The following is a 26,045-nucleotide window of genomic DNA, read 5'->3' as shown; positions in this document are numbered from 1 at the left end:
CTATCGTCCAGCGGGTTTTTTTCCTGCTTAGGAGGCGGCACCACCAAGTATCCTCCTCTCGGAGGACGAAGGATTCCAGGAGCGGGGTTAAGTATGCTTTCCTGAGATAGACGGTTTTCGGGCATGTCATCAAAAGATGTCTTATTGTTTCGATTTCAGCAGTATTCTTGCAAAGACGGCACTTGTTTGTGTTTGATAGCCCTCTTAAAGCTCTTATCTCGTTTGTATGCAAGAGGTTTAGCCTGGCCCTTAGGAAGATGTTTCTTCTTCGTTTGTCCGGAAAGCATGTGAAGACTTGGTAGATTTCATTTAGTTTTTTGGGTTGGATGGGTAAATGGCCAAGGAGCTTATTGGCAGCTGCTTTTTCCAATGTATCAATCCAGTCAAGCTCTTGGAGCTTCTTCTTCACCCGCATTGGATTTCGGGTTAGATCGTTCTCATCGCATCCGATCTTTAACAGAGAGGCTTTCTGTTTGAGCACCCATTTTGCAAGGATTTCGCTTCTCCCTGTAGTTGTTTCATCTTTAAGCATATTATATTGTGGAGCGGAGTCTGGCATAATGATTTTTCTAAAAAGGGCCATCTCATTCCAATCGACAGTTGCCTTCAGTGACAGCAGTCCCAGTTCCCTTCGAATTGCTGGTAGGGATGTCGATTTCGGAAGGTGTAGCAGTTCTCGCCAGAAATAGGCTTCCAATTGTGGCCAGATGTTTGGCGGAATAGTTGGCATACCTTCTCCTCCATATGTTATTGATGGAACGAATTTTCCTTTGTAATATTTTATTACAGGCAACAAAGAAAATCGGCCAAATTTTCTGTCTAGGGCCTTTGCCTGGGAGGATAATTTCCGTGTCTTTTCCCATAGGTTCGATTGCATACTTGTCTCTCTTTCGGAGGAGTCAATCATAACCCCCAAGTATTTAAAGTCCTTTACCTGGTCCACTTTTATGGAGTCTATCGACCAGTGGTTAGGTTTTTGGTTTGGTTTAGTTGTTCTTTCAAGAACCAGGATTTTGGTTTTCTCTTTATTGATCAGCAAATTGTTCTTAGTTATCTTAGTTACATAAGTGTTCAAAGTATCCAACTGCCGTTGGAGACCGATCGAGGTCTGATCTATCAGGATAATGTCATCAGCATAAAGCAGCCTCGGAATTTCTGTGCCCCCTAGTTTTGGTGGAAAAGTTCTGGGCTGGTCTTCGGAGTCTTTTAGGTCGCCGAGGAAGGCCGTGAAGAGGGCCGGAGCCAGAGGGCAATCCTGCTTTACGCCTCTTTCAGTTGTAATTTCTTCTGACAGGGTACCGGTCTGATTTAACTTTACTCTGATAGATGTTTTTGCATGTAGTGCAATAATAGGTTCAAGAATCTTGTCGGGGCACTTCCATCTTTTTAGCTTCGCCCATAATAGGTCTCGATCGATCATGTCAAAGGCCTGAGTCAGGTCCACAAATGCCAGATAGATCTTTTTATCTTTTTTCCTTGCCAGATTTTTTAAAATGCTTATGAGCATGATGTTTATTGTTGTTCCAACGTTTTTTGTGAAACCTGCTTGCAACGGGTCATAACATGACAAATTTTTTGCCCACTTTTGGAAACTTGTGAGCAGGTATGAGCCGTGGATTTTCCCTAGTGTATCTAATAGGGCGATCGGTCGATAATTTGATGGATCGGATCTTTCTCCCTTCTTGAAAATTGTTACCACCGTTGCTGATGACCATGAGCTAGGAAACGATTTTGAACGACAGATTTCTTTGAAGAGTATGCTGATAAAAGATGCCCATGGTTCTTGGTTTGTTTTTAGATCGAAATTTGATATCTCATCAGGACCAGGCGCTCTTGAAGTGGTTAAAGTCTGTATTGCTTTTTCGATGTCCTCTTTGTCCGAGTAGTCTTCCCACAGTGTACTACTCCAGGTGTAGGTACAAGTTTGAATCGAGTGAGTCAGAGGTTTCTTGAAAAGCGTAGTAAAATGTTGTATCCAGCGTTCTTCGCTTACTGCATTTGTTGTTGCTGTGATTGAAGGATTTCCTGCCCCCTTTACAAGGGTCCAAAACTCACGAGAATTTTTTCCATTAACCTTTTTTAACATTAGTTCGGCGTCTTGCTGATAGAGGTCAGCTCTGTGGAATTTTAACCATCCATTATATTTCTTGGTCTCCTTTTTAAATTGCCTCTTCAGCGATTGTGAGTTTGTCTTTTGGGCTTGTCGTTTGAGTTTTCTAAGTGCTCTTCTTTTTGTAACCAGGAGTTTGTTGTATTGGTGTGAGCCTTGTGGGGCTTTACTGGTTGTTTTTGAATAGTCACTTTGATATGGGATCAAGAGGGGTTGATAGTCTATTGTGTGCTGGCTTTTGTTTTTTTCTTCACCAGCAAGTTTTTGCCTGTAAAATTCAGCAAGTTCCACAATCCGGTCTTTTGTCATCCTTAGCCGGTTTCCTTGGTTGTTTATTTCGACCCTTGTTTCCATAGTTGTTTTCGAGGAGTTGTCAGACAGCCAAGTTGTTTCCACGATATTATGGTCACTTGCTTTTGCTCATATCACGCTGAAAGATGTTAGGAGGTTTAGCAGGGGTTCAGAAGTAAAGATATAATCTATTGTGGCATTTTGATGAGCTCTTTCCCATGTCGGTATTTGTTGCGCGTTTGTTGACTTTTGGGCTGCGTTGTATATGTGCCTCGAGTCCATCAATTTCACCCATTTTTGTCCTCTTGAGTCTCCCCGATGTGGCTCTTTTAGGTTGGTCGATGGTTTTTTCGGAGCGGGACAAGACGCGTTTAGATCACCACTAATCGCAATCATCGTGATTTCTGTGTTTGCTTGAATGTCATCGATCTCAGCTTTGATCATCCTCAGGAATCTCTCGTCTGAGATTGCTTTCGGGTTCCAATATACCGTTATTACAGCCAATGTTGACTTTAAAGACTTTTTACTTGTCGGGTCTTTTCTTGACCATTCCACTTGAATTGATATATGACTTTGGGAAAATGAGCGTTTTTTGGTTATCTCGAGGCCAGAGCCGCTTTTTACGGCTATTAGCAAACCTGCGGACGGTCGGCCTATGACAGCTTTTTTGGCTGGTGCAATTTCGAGTGAGTATCCATCTATCGCTGGAGCTTCTGCTAGCCAAGTTTCTTGGAGAGCCACGATATCAAATTGCCCAAGGTTTGTATCTCCGTTCGTTGTTAGGTGTTTAAATCCCCTGGTGTTCCATGATCCAAATTTCAGTGAGGCTACATCTTTTGTTTGAGTTGGAGTTTCAGATGTTGTATGCCTCACGTCTGACTGCTATTTGCTAGAATTTGAAAATGAAGGTTTTGGCAGCCATGCCCAAAGTTGTTTAATATGTCCAACAGGGGTTTTGCTATTTGTTTTAGTTAAGGACAGAGGAAGCTTTGCGTGATGAATTGTGGGAAGCTTTTTTCCAAGGTCTATTTTGGAACTTCTTAGATTAGGCTCCGTTTGCGATGGATTAGTGCACCTTCGTTCTTCTGGCCGCAATATCTCCGCAAAGTTTAGTCATGGATGTTTTATCGGGAAGGCTTCGTTTTTCGTTGATTGATGGTGGCGAATATGGTCTTGCTGCCTGATGTTATCCCGAAGGTTCTCTGGCAACCTTTCTCGTTTGTTTTTTGCTCGAGCTCGCTTTGACTTTGTGTATTCAGTGATGATTAGTCCTAATTTTGAGAGGATTTCAGAGTCTCTGTTGGATATAAACTAGTTAGAGCACTCCTTTATATGAATAAAAGCTTTAGCTTTTCTAGCAATGTGGTATGGTTCCACGAGCGTGATTTCCTTCGGGGTTAAACGTTTGAGGTCTTTGGTGTTTTTCAGAATCTTCATAATAGTGCTTCTATTCAAGGTTAGCGATTCCCTGTTTGTTTCTGATTATTCCAGTTGTAGAATTATTCCATTATTGCTCTTACGGGGAGAACTGTGATTTAATCTGTTTCTGTCCCATGGTCTGTTGTCTTTGATCTTGTCTTGATGAGATTGATGTCTTTGCTTTTTCATTTCTGCCGGCCCTTGTGGTTCCGGTTTGTCTTTAGAAGTTCTATACCTGAAGGATGATTGTTCTAGTTTACTTTTTTGCGGAGCTTCTTTCTGGAGAAGGTCTGAGCACGAGAGAGTTTGAGTAGTATTAGTTGAACTCTTTCTTCTGCGTTTTTTTGATTGTTTATCTTTTTCAAAAGAGCATATCGATGTTGGTTTGCATGCTCTTGGGGGAATTTTATCTCTTGTTTCTGGCAAAAGATGGAGGGTAATATTCATTGCACTTTGATCCGCTAAAAAATCTTTAGCAGTTCTTGGAGATTTTTTTATTTTATTTGCAGACTTTTCACCAAAGTTAGATGAACTTTTCTGGTGATCGAATGCCAGGTAATTTTGTTTTTCGTTGGAAGCTCTTTTTATACTGTTATCAGGAGAATTTAAGTGGTCAATGATGATGCATGTTTGATCATTTTGGCTTCGTTCGACAGCAGAGGTTTTTGGACCTGCCTGTGGTTTTCTGTTTTCTTCGTTGGCTGAGATTTCTGTGGTTTTCTGTTTTCTTCGTTGGCTGAGATTTCTTGAATGCCAGAAAATACAAATTGAACTGGTCCTTGTTGAGAATCAGTTTGTGTATGAACGCAAGCGCTCTTTAGTTTGGGAGCCGCCCTTGCTGTATTGTTCGTTTTAGGACTTGAGGTTGCTAAGTTGAAACAATTTTTAGGTGTTTGGGGACTCTTTTCTTTTGCAGTGATGAAGCCCTCGATGAAAATCAGCTTGTGTGCAACATAGCTAATAACGTAGTGTGGTCTCTCATTGTCTCATTGAGAGACTCGTAAAGTTTACCAAATGGTGATAAACCAATTGTTATAGCTGACATTATCGTCGTTAGGTCTGGTTTTTTTGTAAAGGATTCATTCTGCCTTCCAGAATAATCAGGTTGGTTTCTGTTTGATGCCTCAAAGGAGGAGTCTTGAGGAACCCTCTGTTCCTGCTGGTGGATCGTTTCTCGAGGCTCTCGTACGAAATGAGGAAGAGAAGATCTTCTTGCCGGTCTATGTGCGCTGTAAAGCAGCCAATCTGCGTCTGCGGATATTCTAGGATGGTGGGACAATGAGGCTTTAGATTTAATAAAGACTTCCGGGTGGTCTGGCGTAAAAGTTATTTGATTGCTGAGGGAGGCGGATTCTAAGCTTTCACCAACTTTTTTTGATTCGTTGGGCCGTGGCGGGACGGTGACTTCAGCTCCCTGGTCCTTGTTTAAGGGCGATTGGAGTGGGTGGGTCGTAGTTGGAGACCCCAAAAAAGGGGGGGTACAACCAACCCCTTCTCAGCATTCATCTCGCTTGGCGCGGACTCATTTGCTCATATTTCAGCTGAGTTTTCTTCTGTGATTTTCGGAGTCCTGCTGGGTTTTAGGATTGGTGCAGTCTTTCTTGTTTTCACTACGGGTTGTACATCGATCAGGGCATCAAGTATCTCATCATCAGTGAATTCTGTAAGCACATCGTGCTTTCTTTTCCCTTGTCTAGCGAAAAGTTCTTTTATGGAGTTGCAGATCCTGGTTTTGGGGGTAACATCCTCAAGCGCTCTTTGTTGTGTTTTATTCATTTGGCCAGTTTTTTTTGGCATTTATTTGTCCTATGTTTTTTTTTTTTGTAGTTTTTTGATGTTACTTGACTCTCCATTGGGTCTCTGGGAACTTGTCTTTTTCTTTGTCAGAAGCCCGAGTTTAGGGTCTTGGATGAATTCCCATTCCTCAGCTGAGTCCGGCGTTTTGTCCTCGGATTGGGCTGCAGTGCCGCTAGTCTCCTCCGGGGGAGCTAGTCTGTCCGGGCTGGCGCCGAACGCACCTGCGCAAGGGCAGCCGACCGGAGAATCACCCCTCGGGCGAATCGACCCGGAGGAACCACCGTCCCCGAGGCCGCCCGCGTGCACCTGTGCGCGGATCCCCACCGCCGGCTGGGGTGCCGCCACCCCACCACGGCATCGAGGCGGGTCCTCCGTCTCTGGCGCCGACCTTCCCGCCTGAGCCGCGTCGTGGGAAGAGGAACCCGCCAAACCCCGAAGAGCCGCCTGCTCAGTGCAAGCTTCCACGGTAAGTGGGAGGTCTTGTGTTATGCAGCAATTTGTTTGTTTGGGTTGTTTAGTTGGTTTTGCCTGTTGCTCTACGGCCTCTTCCTGGTTGAGCCTATGCACCTGTGGAGACTTTTCCCTCGCGGTCGGTCCTCCGACTGGCCGCACTGGGATGCCTACGACACTTGGCAAGGGCTGGGCTGGGTATTCGGGCTGAGTATTCGGAACCTTTCCTGCATTTTCAGCACTTCCCACGTTGTTCTCTTTGGTCAGAGAGGCGGTTATGTGCTGCGTTGTGGCTAGAGCTTTGACCTCATGACTCACTTCTCGGGTTTTAGATTTTGGTTGATTCGTGACTTCCGTGAGGGGGATGTGAGTTTTAGCCACACATGATTGGCCCTTTTTAGGTGATTTCTGAGTGGTCACTGTCGCTTTTTTCTGACGCTGAGACCCGGCTGATGTGATGGTTGGGCAGGTGCCCATCAAGGTGGTGTTTATAGGCAATAAACCCTGAGTTCTGAGTTTGACCGGGTGTTTTGAGGAAAACGGAGGACTTGAGGACAGTTGGAGTTTCCGTGAGCTTCTAATGCGCATGTTTTCTTCTTCTTCTATGCCCTCGCTGGAAATATTTAAAGTGCCTGGTTGGTGGAAGTCAGAGGTTGTCGCCATGTCTCTGCCAGTCCTGGCAGGGAGTGCAGAGACTGCAACTGACTCTGCTATGACTCTGCGGCCGCTCCGCGGTGTATCTGGGTATTTGTATTCTTCTTCCTGTAGTAGACAGTGAGAACAGACTCGGAAAGTAGAGGAGCAAATGAAAAGTCCGACCTGCAGAGACTGCAACTGACTCTGCTCTGACTCCGCGGCCGCTCCGCGGTGTACCTGGGTATTTGTATTCTTCGTCCTGTAGTAGACAGTGAGAACAGACTCGGAAAGTAGAGGAGCAAATGAAAAGTCCGACCTGCAGAGACTGCAACTGACTCTGCTCTGACTCCGCGGCCGCTCCGCGGTGTATCTGGGTATTTGTATTCTTCTTCCTGTAGTAGACAGTGAGAACAGACTCGGAAAGTAGAGGAGCAAATGAAAAGTCCGACCTGCAGAGACTGCAACTGACTCTGCTCTGCTCTGACTCTGCTAGACCAAACATATTAGCTGGCTTAGTGTGACAATAATATTCTGGATGATACACAATATGGTTTGCAGGAGGGATACGCCACATGTGATCATATTTTAAAGATTAATTTGATATCAGGAAAATATGTTTTCCTGGCGGAAGGAACAATTATATCCTGTATTCATTGATTCTTTAAAAGTATTTGTCTGTGCTTGTACAGCGTGCCTATTGGCAATAGTGGAAGACACACTATGTTCTCCATGAGGAGAGCCCATCTATGGTGACATATGTAGTAAAATGGGAATATATATCCCCATTTAAAATTAAGCAGAAATAAGCCTGGGTTGCATATTCACTCCCCCCCCTTTCTTATCTTGTATAGTAATTCCTTAAATTCAGAAATCCTATCTGTAATACAAGATACTCCAGGGGTGGGGAATTCATTCTTCCTTTCCTTATCGTAGGCTGATGACTAACCTCCAATGGGTTGCATTCCATGCCAACGTTCTCCAAGTTCTTCTTGCAAAATGTACCATTTACACTTCTGCACAAGGCTCAGTAATTAATGTAGCTGGTAAGATAGATCAGCCGATTGAACAGTAGCTGCTGTGATCGCCAGTTTGTGGGTTCAATTCCTGGAAAAGCCAACTCAGCCTTTCATTCTCCCAAGGTCGCAAGGTCCCAAGGTCGATGAATGAGTACCAACACTGGCTGGTTGATAATTGTAGGTCAATGTTCTAGGTAAAGAGATAAATAAATATCAAATAATAAATAACAAATCATGATAAATAATACAATGACAATATAATGGGGAAGAAAACAGCATACTTCTGAATTTTATTTGAATTGAGTAATATTGGAAAGAGTTTCAATTTTTACTTATTTGAGAATACAGTTTAATGAAATGATCAAATTCAGCTAACATCTAACCAGCCTGCCGTAGCTAATGTGGTTAACTATGTTACAACTCTGCTTTCCCGGGCCATTGCCCCCGGCAGGTTAGACCTGCCGGGCAAACAGGCCCAGGAAAGCAGAGTTATAGTCTGCCGGTCCGGAAAGGGTGCTGGCACGTTGCTACCTGCACCCTAATTTCTGGACTGGCAGACTCATAATGAGGCCCATTGTCTATGCCTCACTCACTAGCCCCACCCCCTTGAATAAATATTGTGGCAAAGTTTAAACATTGAAACGCGATGTGGAGGTTGTATACATATTTAATCACACTTGTTTCCTGCTGTTCTTTGTTTATTTGGCAGAGTTTGCTGCCTTCTCAGTCCAGCCTGGAATTTTGGGAATGTATCTTATTGTAGAGGATCACAAATGTGTACTGTAGTTGGTTGTAGAGGCAGTGGAAACAATCCATTATAAACAGTAGCTACAATCCCCTTTCATACTGACATCATAACTCCCCATGGCCATCAAACTAGTTTGTACTGCCAACTATTGCGATCAATTGCACTATTAGCACTAATGGCATGTCCTGTTTCTTTATCCACACTGTGACTACTCTATCATTCCCATGCTATTTAGGATTGAAAAGAACAACGCATGTCACAATATGAGACTGAACTACTGGTTATCTTGTTTGTGGGTAACTTTTTCACATTCTTGTTGGCACTACTGAATATCAATTGAATCACCCTTAATTTCCATTCCACTGTTTCTCCTTTAGTTGTTTCTGTACTAAGCTACAACTGTAACTATCAGATGACCGTAGATTGCTGGCAAAGGTAGCACATGTTCTTTCCCCCTATCCCTCGCAAACTATAACTAATCTGATTTGATTTCTTTTGTTACCCCGCCATACTTTATAATGGCTGAATTCCAATGTAATTCTGCGAGCTGCTGTGAAATTCCATATTGATCTTTGAAGGGTATAAATATGAGGGCTTTCTTACCAACAATGCTGCTTCTGGTTGGACAGATAATGAACAAGGTTGAATACTGTGTTTACTGTGTGCTGGTGTTTGGATACTGCAAATTATCATTTTGTAGAATACAAAACCATTTTGAGGATTGTGACAATTGTTAGCTCTCTATGTCACTTCCATCATCTGCAGGAGCACGCAACAATGTGCACAATGTATTTCTGATTCTTTTGTTGCTAAAGTATGGGGGACAAGCTCAATATTATACATGTTGTCTTTATATTTGTCCCTTGTCTAATGCTATACCAGGAACACTAATGTTGCCACTAACTGTGTCAAAAGCACCAGGCTTCACACTCTATGTATGACAAAAATAAAATAAATCACAAAATAACCAACCATAGGCAGCTTCTCTGATTCTGTAATTCACTTTACACATTTTCTGCAGATATAAAAATACACACAGAGAGCAAGATCGCGATGCAAATTCATTGGATACATTTAAAACATTTGGGAAAAATCATATTCCATTTTAGCAGACAATACTGTTTTCACAAATATTCAAAAGAGTGCGTTTATATTTACAGTCATTTTATCATACATGCTGGAGGGGTACTGCTCCTTCAATCACGATTGAACCGCCCGGATTTTTCATCACAGTGCAACTCCAACTGATGGAGCATTGCATCACTCCTCAACCAGAACACAGGGTACTCATCGTTTCAAACCCCACTCGATTGCTGAACCACTCCTGGTGATCCATCAATTTAAAAACTTAACACTGCATTGAAACCAAACAGAGCACTGCTCGAACCTGACTTGACACTGACTCACCAACTTGGATCAATATAAATCACTGCACCCAAACCCAGTTCGACCCAAAAGCATTTCATCTCAAGGTCTGGTTTGACCATCGAAACACCTAAGTATCATAATCCAGTTTTATTGAGAGCTCATGTCCACAAGGTCAATTTGTGGGTCCTAGAGACTGGTTATGCTCTTGTTGAACCTTTTACTGAAAAACATATCCTTTAAGTGACTTTATTGCAATTCTTGCCTTTTTCCTCCCTGCTAAAGTATTCAAAGTGCTTACACGTTCCGGTTCTGAATTGTCTGTCTTCTTTTACAGGGTTGTGATTTTTTTGGTGTTACTTGTGTGATTGAACTATTGTACTATTACCGTTTGGGTTGCTACTGTCTCACATTCACATTGCTAATGGCCATCTAATTTTAGGTTGGAATCACATTGCATATTTATGGCATGGGTTGCACCCTCGATGTGCTGTGAGTTATTAACTCATGCAGACATTTTACATACCCACTGTTGCACATATTCCATGCACTCTCAACCTGTGATTGGGTGGTATTTTAAAAACAGGAGCTATGCAAATCATCGCTTTATTTGTTGTTACCTCCAAACCTGTTATAAGCACGTTACATGACACCTTGTCCCCATGCCATCAGACGTTTCTTAACAACTACACGCGCACACTGCCTAGTGTATGCGATAATCCAGAAACAAATGGTAAGGAAGGTAGGGATTGCAGAAAGAAAGAAGGAAAGCATGAAGGAAGTGAATCAGAAGGAAGCAAAACACAATCATTTAGGCCAACACACATACTATCTTAATTTGCCTTTTTCTTTTTATTATATATATTTATCATCTGATATAAACTGATTTGCTTTAAAATGATGTAACGGTTTCCATTTTAAACAATAGAAGGGAAAATGTAATGTAGCAACATTCTTCCCAACATCATGCACATGATCAGCCTGTCATTCACATTTATTGTGTGTTTGTGATGTTTTAAAAATAGACTTAAGATATGTTTCTATTGCCAATCATAACACTGTCTTTCACATCTTAATAGGGCATAAATAAATAAAAAACAGCACTGCCATGGATGGCACTCATTATATTTCTGAGAGTCAGAAACAATTAGGTAAATTATAATCACACTAATGCGCTGCTGAACCCAGTTGCCACTCAAAACTGAACTAAAGACCACGGACTTGAAATAGTGAGGTTTTTACTGAGTTGCCTGTATCCAGTATCCAGTCCATTTTAGACTGACAAAAGATGCTGCCTCTTCAAACGGGATAGCTTTATTTGTTCCCCACATGTTTTAATTCTTTATGAAATTAAGAAAGAAACAATCCGTAAGTGTGCAGGTTATCTTCTAATGAATGATTTAAAAGGTAATACAATGATACGTGTTCCTTTCCATCATTATTTGATCAACAGAAATATGGCTGGCTGAACCAACTTTGTAATAGTTCTTTAAATTATGATTATGATCATAAAACTATAACATTGATTGATGAGGAGCTGCAGCAATTGTTTAGCACGAAACCACTTTGAGCAAAGGCAAGGTTAAACAGACCAACAAGAAATACAGCACATGCTGCTCTTGAAAATAAAGGGACTTCATAGTGCATTCAAAGGCAGTACAAAAAATGCCAATCCTTCAAGTGACAAATGAGATAATACATTATTTTTAAACCCCTATCTCATGGCTCAGCTGGATTGGATGATTCCGATGTTTTTCTAATTTGTTGGCACCATAAGGCACTTGCCTAGACTTCATGCTGTCGCATGTATGTGAGTTTGTGTGTCCTTGATCCTGGAAGTTCAGTAATTATAATGCTTGCCAATTGCGTTTTTCAAACTTTTTTACCTATTCTGTTAGCTGTAGTATGAACATTAGTCTGACTGTACTGAAATTAGAAGCACACACACCCATTTTTCCACAAGGGAAAACTGCACTGATAAGTAATGCGGTTATTGTGCAATCGTTACTATACTGTGTGTGCTCTGGGCAGAACAGTCCTCTAGATGTTTTCCCTTTCTCTTAAGTTCAGTTCAGTTTTGGCAGTGCGGGTGCCCATCAGGTGTTGGCTCTGACTGCCCTGTACTATGATCTGCTCTTAGTTGTGACAGTGATTCATAATGTACAATGTTTGGGTCACCAATTGTTTTATTACAATTCCCATCAGTTCTACACATTACCTCACATGGTAGGTATGGTGGGCGCTATAGTCTTATACTCCTCAAGGGCTGCAGGCTGCCGAACCTGCATCAACTTCTCATGGGACGTTATGTGTATGCAAGCATAGAAATATACCATTGTCCGAGAAACCAGGCACATGCATCAATTCGGGTTTGTGACAAATCAGACACAGATTTTTTTGCAAGACAAATAACCAGACACATCTTTACGTAACAGGGACTGAAGACAACTACCCCTCTCGTCCTCCAGGCCTGCCATCTTCATAGGTCACGAGTTGGCGAACTAACTTAAAACTATTGTTACGAACATTCCAGAACTATACTATAGGCCTTCCTGCAAAGGAGACCTCCCGCCACAAAAATATACATTACAAACCGTTACGGCATGAGTCTGCTGTTAATGCGCGCATCTGAGTGGGGAATCACGTGACAAGTTCCTTCTGTGTTTTCCTGCATAGGAACTTTGCTCTACCCTCCCATAAACAAACTCTGCATACTACTTCAACCAATACTTTGCACAAGCTGGCCAAAAAGAGTTCCTGTTGTCACATGGCCCAATCTAAGCTTGGCACGAAAAAGTGCAAGGAAGCAGTTTTATGAATATGATCTGCACGCATTTAAGAGCCATTGCAGGAGAAGGCAATTATTGCCAAGAGCAAAAAGACAACATTATCTAATTCAGATGCTGTCTGCTGCACGAGACATTTTGTTGAGCTGATTAAAGTAATAGATCATAAACGCATCTAAGCAGCTTTATAGAGAGAGGTCAGATAGCAATAGCTCAACACTTTGATATTTTGTGATGTTCAGTAATGTCATCTCATATGCCATGTTTGATTTCCCATCCACTTAAGAGCCACACTCATTCTAATAATACAACTGTGACTAGACAATGTGCACAGCCATCATAGTCAATGATGGAGGGTCATGGTAGATTTAGTCCAACATGTCCAGAGAGCTGTTAACCTGGTAATAGTTTTGACTACACCCCCATCCGTCCAATTCACGTTAGTCAAAGAGGATGGATTATGAATTAAAGGAGTATGTTGCTGTGTCATAAGACTGCCAAGATGTGGCACCTGCTCAGACCCTATATAATACCAAGGGGTGTGTGTGGCCCTCTTTTTTGGTTAGGGGGGCCTATGTCATGAGGGTATGAGATAATGCTTTTAACACAGGGACATAAGCTACCACACCTGTATGGCACTTGCCAGTAGTGTAATGTCGCACAAACAATTATAACATTTGGTCTTTGTATGAATTAGAGAGCACCAATATTAGTTTTCACATATAACAATTTAGTTTCTAGTTAATCCTTAAGAAGCCTGTTTAGGCTACTGTGTGCATGTCACCATGTTTCTATCTCCTGCTCATGAGGAGTTACATACAAAAGCAATCATATTGAGTCTTCATATGACTAAAAAATTGTAATACTGATATTTTGTGAGGGTTAGTACAAGTTGTGACTTAGGATGTAGTTAATATACACAACACATGATTCGAACAGCCCCGTTCTGTGTATACCGTTACCAAGACGACCCCCAGCTTACGGGAATACTACCTACACACGCATGCGCGGTCCGCATTTCGGTTGCCTAGCTATGCGCAACGCGCCTACTTGTTAGCGATGCACATGCGCTGGTCAGGATCACAACCCCGGACGCAGCTCCACCGCGAAGGAACCTCACGCAGGTAAGACCGTCTCCCTCCGTAGAGCGGTTTTGTTCCTAGACCCACTAGGAGGGTCCAGAATGAATGAATTAGGTGGATTCCACCTGGTGCACCCCCCCCCCACATGAGGGGCACATTTTGATGTTTAAATGACATTATGTAAGGGGGCCCCCACATGGGGCACCCAAACAAACAACAGCCACACGGCCATTTTATATTTGTTATTTTAAGAAACGCTTGTAGCTATCCACAAGCTGGCAGTCCCCTTATAGGCTGCCTATACTAGCCATTAAGAACAAGGCAAATCTAGTGCCTTCACGAGTGACTTCAGCACCGCCACAGATGCAGCAAAAATAGAATCTGTCTAGCAGCCATAGATACCTGCAACAAATTAATAGCTTCTTTTAACTTTGCAGTTTATCCACGTGGTTACCGACCAGACCATTTTCGATTAGGATCAAGACGCACAAGGCGCACAGCAGGCACCTTGATAGAAGAATGCTGCAACCCTTCTCCATACCTGTGACACCACAATTACTGGCTCAGGTAGGACTATGTTGCAGCACACCACGCAGGCAATCATCACCCCTGCAGAGAGACACCAATTTCTGATTTTAGTATTTTCTATTTTTTAGATGTCCCACCAAAGGGGTTCACAAGGGATATCACCAAGTATGCTTGTATAGTCCTGAAGACGGCACTAGTACATCCAACCACCCAGCTTGTGCTAGAAACAACAGAAGTGTCGACTAGATAGATGTGTTGTGTATATTAACCACATCCTAAATTACAACTTGTACTAACCCTCACAAAATATCAGTATTACAATTTGTTAGTCATATGAAGACTCAATATGATTGCTTTTGTATGTAACTCCTCATGAGCAGGGGGTAGAAAAATGGTGACATACACACAGTAGCCTAAACAGGCTTCTTAAGGATTAACTAGAAAATAAATTGTTATATGTGAAAACTAATATTGGTGCTCTCTAATTCATACAAAGACCAAATGTTATAATCTTGTGTGCGACATTACACTACCAGCAAGTGCCATACAGGTGGGGTAACCTGCTCAGACCTGCCTGAAACACGAGGCCCATTTCAAAGGTTAAAAGGCCCTGACGCTGTCCCTACATGCAGGGGAGATAAGTGTGTTTTTTATAAGGAGGTTGAAAACATGGAAGTGATTTATTTTTGTTTTCACATTTATTGCCAACGTTTGTGTTTGCAGCTTCATGTGAGATTTGCAGTCCCTGCACTAACATTTATTGTATGCACATCTTCATGAAAGTGGGTGGCAGTCCCCATAATGGTATAGACTGTTGTGTCTCCAGCTTTATGAAATTCATTTACTATGAGTATTATTGGTATAGATAGATTGTGGCCACGCTTTATAAAGGTAACTTGCAGTGGCAATGCAAGCCTGTGTTGTGGACAATGTCATAGTGAAAATGTAAAATACCCCTAGGTTCTGTTTGTGAAATATACGATATTGAATTAATGTGCGCTGAAATTTTTGGCGAAAGCGTGCGAATCACAGCGCAAGTGCGAAAATCGCAGTGAAACCCGAGCACAGCGATTCATGGAAGTCCGTGCGCGTGTAAATCCCTGGATGTGTGCTAAAATTCTGCGTGGCGCACGCTGGCGCACACGTCTCCAAAAAGCGTGCGCTAAGCGCACAGCAAAAACGCACATAGCGCAGCGCACACAACAAAAGTAGGCGGAACAGGGGGTGTAACACGCGGAATGGGGAACAACGCGTGAAAAAGTGGGCATCACGGGGGAAGTACAGGAGGCAATTGCGCGGAACGCCCACACGCGCGTCTACAACACGTATTCATGGAATCGAACGGGGCTAATGCGTGCACCAAAAAAGACGCGCTGATCTGGAAACACGTACGCCAGCACGAAGCAAGCGTACGTGGACTCGCGCAGCATAAAAGTGCGCACAAACAACAAACAAGCTCAGACGCCAAGATGAATATACCGTTCCTAGCAGCAGTGGTCATGGGATACCGTAGGAGGAGGAGGAGGATAATCAGGCCCATAATTTTTACACCCAGAACCATCCTTTTTGGGATGCCTGATGACCAGGTGTATGGGAGGTACAGGTTTCCGCCTCACATAATACTCGACCTGGTGAGTGAGTGGGAGGATGACCTCACATCACCCACCCTGTGTTCCCAAGCACTCAGCCCCCCGGAGAAGGTCCTCAATGTACTGCACTTCTTGGCCACTGGATCATTTCAGCGGACAAGTGCTATAGTGGGGGGGGTGTCAAAGGCCACGGAGTCACGCTGTCTACACCAAGTGTTGGCCATCATGACTGCATGCCCATCAGTGTGCAGGCACATATACCTGCCCAGAACACCTGCAGAAAGGCAGGCTGCCGTCCAGGATATCTAAAGGGTGGCACAATTCCCCAAGGTGCTAGGTGCCATTGATTGCACCCATGTGGCTCTACGTCCCTCCAGGACATCTGAGCACATCTATAGAAACCGCAAGCACTGGCATTCCATCAATGTGCAGGTAGTATGTGATGCCAAGGGAATCATCACCTCAGTATATGCCAACTATCCAGGGTCCACCCACGACAGTTTCATTTACAGAATGTCAACCCTAAACCGGGACCTAGAAGCTGGGTGGCATGGCGATACATGGCTGTTTGGTGAGTATAAATGCCACTGCACATGCATGCATGTCAGATACTGAGTAATGTCACAACCCCACTAATGATACCCATCTCCACCTCCCCAGGGGACAGTGCCTACCCTCTGAGCACCCACATGATGATGCCAATTCGGAACCCGACCATGCCACCCGAGGTAAGATACAACACAGCCCATATTGCAACCCGGGGCATAGTGGAGCGCACATTCGGAGTGCTCAAGTCACGCTTTCACTCCCTTGACCGTTCTGGTGGGCAGCTGTTATATGCTCCCCCAGTAGTGTGCAGGATCATAGTGGCAGCATGTGTCCTGCACAACGTTGCAACACGCCGGGGCCTGCCGGTGGACATGTGGTGCCCCCACATCCCCAACCACATGCACGCCCGCTGCGCATGGGAGGGGAAAGGGCACGTGGTGAGGCAGCCCGTACGCAGCTGGTGGCTAATTGCTTCACATAAAATCACACCCCTGTGGACTGCACACAGCCCTGGCACATACCAGCTGACAATCAATGATGATGACATAAGGGACAGTCAACTGTCACAACCATACCAGCCTGAGATTGGTCACCTGGAAGTGTTACATTGTGTGTATCCCTACCTACCCAAACACCACCAATGCTGTGTCATCAAAAGCCATATATCTTTGCTGATAAATTAATTACCCCCTTGCTAAATACAACATGAGAACAGCGCCATGTCACCCAACCCCTCCCCAGCTCCACCACCATTCACACCATGGCATGTCATGCAATGTGAAAGCAAACAAAGCAATGCACAAGACCTGACACAAGTGTCACAAAGTACACTGTCCCTAATGGAAACTGCCCACACACAATATGCTCCCAGTAATGTATAACTAACAGCACACATTACCAAATACTTACCACCAACACAATGCTGCAACACACCATGGAAAAATGCAAAAACATGACAGTACTAAGTTCAAGTAGTGGTAGTCTTACAACCTGAATATGCCAGCGCATCGACCCCTTCCAACTGTAGAGTGTTGCTTCCATGCAAATGTCTCAGTGTACTGCATACAACATGAACTGCATCTGCAAAGTAGACGGCCTTGTGAAGACATGAGGAAGGAACCTGCAAATTAGGAGGAAGACATGGATGCACAAGCACATATCAATACACCATGCAGTGTGCAATACAACAACAATATCCACTAGGGATGTCTACACAGTATTGCCAAGGGAAAATAAAGGGGTAGTCCTGCTCTCAGAACCCTGATCCTTCAGGTGTATTATATTTATATCCAAGGTTGGATCAGTAGAATGGGATGACACTCTTTTAGTACATATTCAAAATCTTTATTACATCAATTGATTACACAAGAAAAATCATCTACATATCATAAAACCTAATAAAAAAACAATTTCATACCAACAATCATGGCCACATCCAAAAATTCATTCAGACATTCACACAATAAGAGCACCCAAGGTGTTATATGCATCAATGGGCATTGGAAATATAATATTTCCCTTCGTTTAATATATTACACAATGACCCAGTCCCTAATATTAGGTGTCGTGGTATATCCGATGTCGAATTGAGGTCAGATATATTTCACAAAAAAGAGCATCTTGTGTAATGAATTGATGTAATACAAATTTTGAATATGTACTAAAAGAGTGTCATCTCATTCTACTGATCCAACCTTGGATATAAATAGACAGTCAAGACTACAGACTGCCCACACAGCTCAAGGGAGCCCAACGTCACTGTGTAATTCACTGTCATTTTGTCACACCCTTTGCAAGCCCATGGAAATGGGAAGCAGGAGGGGTGTGTGTCTCACAAACCCAAGCATCTAACCTAAACTCAGGACAACACTGCATGTACCCAGCCGGAATACAGTGGATGCCCACGGGAGCCACACAAGGCAACACACTGTAAAAAAAAAAAAAAAATCCAAAATGGCCATGTGGAGGCCAGGGGGGAGGGGGAGGCCACCCAGAAGGTTCGAGAACTGGGTGCACACCAACACCCACCTGGGTGGATTTTGCGAGAAAAAAAAAATACCTCCTTGGGCTCATGTCCTGCACGGATAGGCCCTTGTGGGAGAACTGCTGTCGCTCTGCTCATCCTCTGCTGCTGCATCAGGAGGTGGTGGCACTATAGGAGGCAGCCCACGCAAAGCCCTGGTATGGTCCTCCATGGCAACAAGCATGCGGGTCTGGAAGGTCTGATTCTCGAGGATTAAAGTGCAGAGATCCCCATGCAGCACATCACGGGTTGCCTGCATTTCTGCACGCATGGCCTCGCATGATGCCCGGATCTCTTCACGTGTTGCATGCAGCTCAGCTGAGAGCGAACATGTGAGCTGGTCCAGCTGCTGTTCTGCCCTTAAATGACTGGAAGCCTCAAGTTCAACCAGAGTCTACCTGAGGTTATGTAGTTCTACCCTCAGGGCTTCCCTGTGGCACTGGGACTCTATTGATATGGATTCACACAGAGTCTCCAGTGCCGCCCATCGGTCCCTGTTGGACGCCAACATGTCTTCCCTGTGTGAATGGCAAATATAGTCTGTTGCCTGCTGTTGTTGCTCCATCTGCCTTTCAGGGGGGATAATGGAAGTGGCCACCCTCTCCATTGCCTGAGCCATCATTTCTCCTGATGCTGCCTGTTGGGTTGCCATACCGTACATGGAGTTTTCCCATACAGTATTGCCTGGTGGCGCACGGCCACCGTGTTGATGGGCACCACACCTGTTTGGGGCAAGGCGATCTGCACCTTGCTGTGCTTGCTGAGCCTGAGGCTGCAGGACTGCATTTCCCCTCTGACCTGCTGGCCCAGGAACAGGATCAGATGCTGTGGAGTGTGACCCTGCATCCGTAACCGCCAAAGGTGGACCTACCAACACTGACATCCCCATAGAGGGTTCTACCCCTGGTGCAAGTGGGTTGGACAGAACAGAATCCCTGCCAGAAACACTTACCTGCGACGGCACATAAGTCTCATCATCCGATTCAGGACCTGAATAGAGGTCTGGGGAGGTGCACCCAGAGAAACCCCTGGACAGTATGGTCTGCAGTAACATTGGGTTTTCACCGAACACCACACCACATCCCCCAATGGTGCCGAGTCGTACCTGAGATTCCTCCTGGGTCTGCACCATCTCCTCAACCTCAACAGCATCAAGTGCGTCATCACCTGCAAAAACATGAAAGTCAACAAATGGAAACAGGCATGAGCACCATAGCACACACATAGGCCGTTACAAGCCAGAGATCCAGTACATGATTTACGCATGTCCCACATAACTATAACCCTGCCATGCATGCACTGTCAAAGAGTTGAAAGTGGAATCAAAAAGGCAGACACTGGGGAGAGCAAGATGGAAAAGCAACACATTTGGAGCATGTTGGGTAGCACTAGCATCACACATCATGCTGTGAGTGGCATGTCCAATACACATACATGACACATGCCACCACACAGATGTCATGTAGCATAGCCATGGTAAATTACAAAACTACAGCAATTAGTCAGTGAATGAGTACTGCCACACATCCATGTCACATCGACATGATGCGAAGATTAATGCTGAATAGTGTTGCTAAATATGCATGTGCCACACACTAAAACACATCCAGTGTCCAATAATACAGTCATTGTGGGCTGATCAATGGTCGGTCACTTTAACATTACAGGAAACAGCTGTCATGTTCCACATGCAAACAGGCCCTAATAAAAAATGTCTGCAGCCCAATACTCCATCGCCCTGAATGGTCTAATCATTAACATAACCAGGTAAAAATTGTGGCCCAGTGTGGGCTGTAAACAATGACCGAAGCATATCACATATGTTGCAATAGGACAGAAAAATGCGCAGTAAAAATGGGAGAGTGGAAATAATCAGCCTGAATGAACACTTACAAAATCTGAACAATGTAGTTACAAGATGACAGGTCAAAGTAAAGTGCACTAATGTGGGCCTAATTGGCAACTGTGGGCAGAAGGGATACAGTCATACCCAAATCCAAGGCATGTGAATGTATGGGAGGAAGCAACTGGGTGACCCATAACACTCCCAGTACCCAGTCCACCTGCGCTTCTGCCCCTACTGACCAGAGCGGCGCAAGCCACTCAGGCTCTGCTCCACCTTTGAAGAAGAGGAAGAAGGGTATTCTGGCACTACAGGCTGAGACCCCAGACATGGCTACACAGTCCGGCACGTCAAGGAAGCCTAGCTTTAATGACCCCGAACTTGATGCACTTCTGAGCTATGCCCATAGGTCTTGGTGCAGGTCTTGGTGCAGGCATTGGCTGAAGTGTGATGTTGGCAGGGGCAACGTCAGTTTGATGGACCAGGACTGACACTGTCCCGGCTGGGAGACTCAAAGCTGGGGTGGATAGTGCTGCAGCTGCCCCTGCAGCCTCCCCACCCTGCCTACTTGGGGCAGCAGATGACATCGCTACCCCAGATCCACATGGCCTGGTGACACAAACTTGCACCGGCACACGTGGCTTAGACTTGCTGACCTGGAAGTCAGCCTGGGAGTCATCCTGTGCCGGGTCAGGTGCTGCAATGGGTTGGTCCAACAAGGGCTGAGCTGGGATGGTGTCAGCCACGTTTCCCTCAACCATGGGGGGGGGCATGGGTTGTCCCTGATTGGTCCTCCACACATGGGGTTCTAGGGGCACCCTGCAAATCATGGCCACGTCCCCTACCACGCCCACCACGCCCACCTTTGGGAGGTCGGCCACCTTTGCCTCCCTTACCGCTTTTTCGCCTCCCAACCATGGCACTGATGTTATTGTGCATATGGGAGTTGCAGTAAACAATTGTCCTGGCAATTGGGGGTGAAAGGGGTAGAGTACTAGATGGAATTTGTACCCTAGTGCTCTAGCAAGGCTGTCTGTGACCCCTGGGGGAAGATGACGGGTCACGCAACGCACAGGCACCCCAAAAACAAAAAGTAACGTGCATGCAACCCCTCGTAGACCACATGTGTGGAAAAATGAACCCGCACTACGCTGTGGCACCCAGAAATACAAAAACAAGCATACGCGTGTTACACGCAGCCTACAATGACCACTGAAGGGGTACGCGACACACGGGCAAGCACAGTTGGTAAATGCGTGTGCGACTCACCGTCTGCCTGGAAAAAGAATGTAAAAAAAAAGCGCGTGTGCGCGTAGGCAGCACCCCCGCCAAAAGAACAGGACAAAAGAAGAAGTGAATGCTGTTTGAGGAAACAGGCCAAAAAAAATAAAGAACGCTGTCAGAGGTAACAGGGAGTACGAACTTGAAGCGCTGTGAAGTAATCGCATGTGAACCGACAAGAAGTACAGAATTCACCCACTCGCTCTCCACGAAAAGCACGTACAAGGGAATAGGGTCCTACACATACCTTTTAAAGGGGCCCACACGTACAACGTCACTTACGCGTGTACGCGCTATGGCCCTTTCCTCCAATTACACAAGCTGACACTCGGACGTGCAGTTTTTGGACGTGTACGATGAACTTGCACCCGTGTTGATAGAAACGCCCATGCACGTCACGTCACTTACACACATAGGCCTTTCCTCGGATTACACGCATTCACATGCGGACGTGCAGTTTTTTCACACGCGCTGAACCACTATGCCTACGTCACGAGGGAAACGCCCCCACGAGTCACGACACAGAAGCGCTTACGCGCTAAGGGCCTTTGGTCCAATGAAACAGCGTACGTGTGCTGACGCGCTTACGCGCGAAGGGCCTTTCCTCGAATTACACGTTGACGTGCAAGATTTTCACGTGCCAAATCACTCCGTATCAAGCTGGCCACGCGACAACACACGGAAGACCACGCTCTTGCCCAGAAGGCAAAATTACTGCCCCCAGAGCCCCGAGCAGGCTCCCACCTGCCATATGCTGCTGCCTGACTGCCTGCTGCCCACATGCCCTGCTATTTGCTGCCTGCACGTCAGCCAGGGGAGCAGTTGCTGTGACCACCCCTGCTGGAACCGAAGACTCCCGACTGGGATACCATCGCTCCACAGCCCAGCCCCAGGACCCAGTTGCCCACCCACTCCTGCCTCTGGGGTTGCCATGTCAGGCACAACACCATCAGGCACCACTGGCAACCCCCAGCTAGAGAGGCAGAGGGCCACCAGCTTCAGTGCCAGGGAAGTTGGTGTCCTGGTGGAGCAAGTCCTGGGTCAGTACGATGCCCTCTTTGGAAGTTTGCATGCCGACAATGAAGGACGGACCAGGATCTGGATGGACATCGTGAATGCCATCAACGCGGAGGGGGTGGCAGTCCGCGACTTGCAACATGTCAAGAAGCACTAGGAGGACTTCAGGTCCAGGACCCTCAACAAGGCCCGGCGCCTCTTAAAGGCAGCGGATGCCGAGGGGCGCCGGGGCCACCTGTCCGACCACCAAATGAGGGTCCTGGAACACATATGCCCAGCTCTCCAGGTCCAGGTCCTTGAGAGGCAGACCCGCCTGGAGTCGAGCGGTAAGTGTACATGCATACTGATTGGACGCTGTGCATGTGGTGGTGTGCCAGTAGTGTGCAGGTTGCACATGTGTTTTCATAGGGCCATGTAGGGAAGTGTATGAACATGGGCATGAGGCTGCCACATATGAGTCCTCTTAGGTGTGAGACACATCAATGTTGTATGTGTTGGTAAGCATGCTGTGCAAATGCAGGTGTGGGAGCATACATGTTTGAATTTCTGTGTATTTACATTGGCATGGTTGTGGTGTCACACATGGATGGTGGTTCCTGCTGCATGTATCTGCACTGTGTACATGTGCATGTGTGTGTATTTGACAAGTGTGCAACTGTGATGCAAAATGGATGCACGTGACACTGATATGTGGAAGGCTGAATGCCAAATGTGACATGTATGGCGATCGCATCACTGCGACAGTTGAAGGAGATGTAGACATGCATGTAATTGTGGTGGCGTGTGTGCATGTCTAGTGCACTCCCTGTGTTTCATGTGATGTCAGGCTCACCTTCGGCTGTTCATGCTGTTGTATGTGTATGGATGTTGCTGCCTGGTGCAATATTGCTGTGGAAATGCTCATGTGTGTGAGTTGAAATGACATGTGTGTTGTGGAGTGTGATGCCATGTCTGAAGTTTGACACTGCCACTCATGTGCAACTGTCATGTGTGTATCAGTCCATTGTACATTGCCCTGATGTCTGTGTTTTATCTCTCCCTGTCTGCAGCGTCAACTGATGAAGAGGGCGGAGAGGGTGCTGTGGAGCACAGCGGCAGGGATTGCACCACCAGCCGTAGACGCAAGGCCTGGCTCCCCTCCCAGATTGTCATCTCGTCGGGGAGTGGGGAGTCTGATGCCGCATCCCAGGCCGCAGCTGCCGAGGGTAGGTCCAAGAGGCAGAGGTCGGAGGTGGACTCCTCGGCAGCAGAAGGGGCAGCTGAGACCCCACAGTGTCCAACAGAGGAAGATGGCACAGAGTCATCCAGGTTGGTGGGGGGTTTGGTGGAGGAGGAGGCCACGGAAGGGACACACACAGGGTCTGGAGGTGGGGATTCCACTGGTACTAGTGGTGCAGTGCAGGGACAGGAGGCAGCACAGGCAGCAGCAGAGGTGCCTGTGTGTAATCCTGTCCCTGATCCTGTCACTGCATCATCTGGCACCAGCAGGGATGCCTACGTCCAGACCCGTTTTCAGGGAGGGGATAAGCACACAACAACTGGCCTTCCTGTCCCTGCGGATGTGGCTATCCGGGACCGTGTTGAGCCTGTCATGAGTGGGATAGCGTTGCGTCAACAGGGCATGCGAGGTGACCTGCAGTCTTCTTGTGGAGAGACTGCATGTCTTGCATGCCTCTTTGACCACGTTGACCTACTGGGATGGGTCACTGGTGCTGGATTCCTCCGTGTGCTGGACCTTCTTGCGACCCCCTCCTCACCTGAACCCCCTACGTGCCAGTCGTCCTCCATGTCATCTTCCCACCCATGCATCACCTGAGTACACTGTGGAGCTGCCCCTGACCCAGCGGCCAGGCTGGTGGAGGACACATCCATGCCACAGTCGGGAGTCGGACGTCCAGCAGGGATGGCCACCACGAAAACTGCACCCCAGCGGAGGACGACGTGCAGGCAGCAAGAGCCAGGGCGCAGGCACAGGCACAGCAGCAGCAACATTGTGGGAGCAATGATGGCTCGGGGCCTTCAACATCAGAGGGGCAGGCATCGGCCATAGGGCAGGAGGACCCCGGATTTCAAATGTCTTCTGTGTGGCAGTGGTTGTGCCATGCCATAGATGCGGAGTGGCAGCGGGCGGAAGACGCACGGCTCACAATGGTCAGGGCAGAGAACTCCATGCGGAGGGCCCTTAGGCGGGGCGAGTGCCTTGAGGCAATTCGCAGGGAGTTGGGGGTGAACATGTCGTCGTCCCTGCGAACCCTCGGGGCCATGGAAGAGGACTGCCTCCAGAACATTGAGCGGGAGTTCGATGATGCCCTGGCCCGGGACATCAAAAAGTGAGCCATAGGACTAGCCCGCTGCCATTGTAAATAGTTAGATAGTGTTAGGTTTCCTTTCTGTTTTTGTTTATTTTGGGCCGCTTGGACACCACATTTTTGTATATAGTTCTTTATTAGGTAGTGTTTTTTGTAGGTTTAATTTCATTTGTTGGGCTCATGGACCCTGGATTGGTGATTTGTATATAGTTGAACAGTGGATGTTTCTCGTTTTTATTTTTATTTCACCATGTCGCAATGGATTTCATATATTTTTTTTTTTTCTCTTGGATTTGCTTTGTTGGACTGAGACTTTGGACACATTTTCATTTGGATTTCTTTGGATTCTGATTTCATGTTTTTTATTCTTTTCCGGACATGCTGCATTTTATTTCTTATTCCCATTGTTGAGTGTTTTTTTTTTTTCATTACATTCATGTTGTGTTCAATACATTTTTGTTTCATACTTCGATGCGTGATATTCTCTCATTGGTTTCATGCATGGGTTTTCACATTCACTTGCACCCATTGTGTGTGTGTGACTGACATGTGTTCATGTACATACTTGCCATTCGGGTTGTATCATGTAATGGCCATTTCTCTGTGGGTGGATGCAATACTTGGTTGGGTCTTTGGGCTGGGGTGGCGTGGGGTGTGATGTGGGTGGCCATGAGGCCCATGAATGAGGATCGTCATGGCGTGGGTGCTGGGGGACATGAGTGGGACATGAGAGGGGCCTGCTGGCAGGTGCCCCTGACTGCTGGGGGTGGGGGTGCTGGGGGACATGAGTGGGGGCCTGCTGGCAGGTGCCCCTCACTGCTGGGGGGTGGGGGTGCTGGGGGACATGAGTGGGGGCCTGCTGGCAGGTGCCCCTGACTGTTGGGGGTTGGGGGTGCTGGGGGACATGAGTGGGGGCCTGCTGGCAGGTGCCCCTCACTGCTGAGGGGTGGGGGTGCTGGAGGACATGAGGGGGGGCCTGCTGGCAGGTGCCCCTGACTGTTGGGGGTTGGGGGTGCTGGGGGACATGAGTGGGGGCCTGCTGGCAGGTGCCCCTCACTGCTGGGGGTTGGGGGTGCTGGGGGACATGTGTGGGACATGAGTGGGGGCCTGCTGGCACGTGCCCCTCACTGCTGGGGGGTGGGGGTGCTGGGGGACATGTGTGGGACATGAGTGGGGGCCTGCTGGCAGGTGCCCCTCACTGCAGGG

The sequence above is a fragment of the Ambystoma mexicanum genome, chromosome 10 (assembly GCF_040938575.1).
Source record: "Ambystoma mexicanum isolate Mex_15411 chromosome 10, UKY_AmexF1_1, whole genome shotgun sequence".
NCBI classification, from domain to species: domain Eukaryota; kingdom Metazoa; phylum Chordata; class Amphibia; order Caudata; family Ambystomatidae; genus Ambystoma; species Ambystoma mexicanum.
This window is presented reverse-complemented; position numbering follows the sequence as displayed.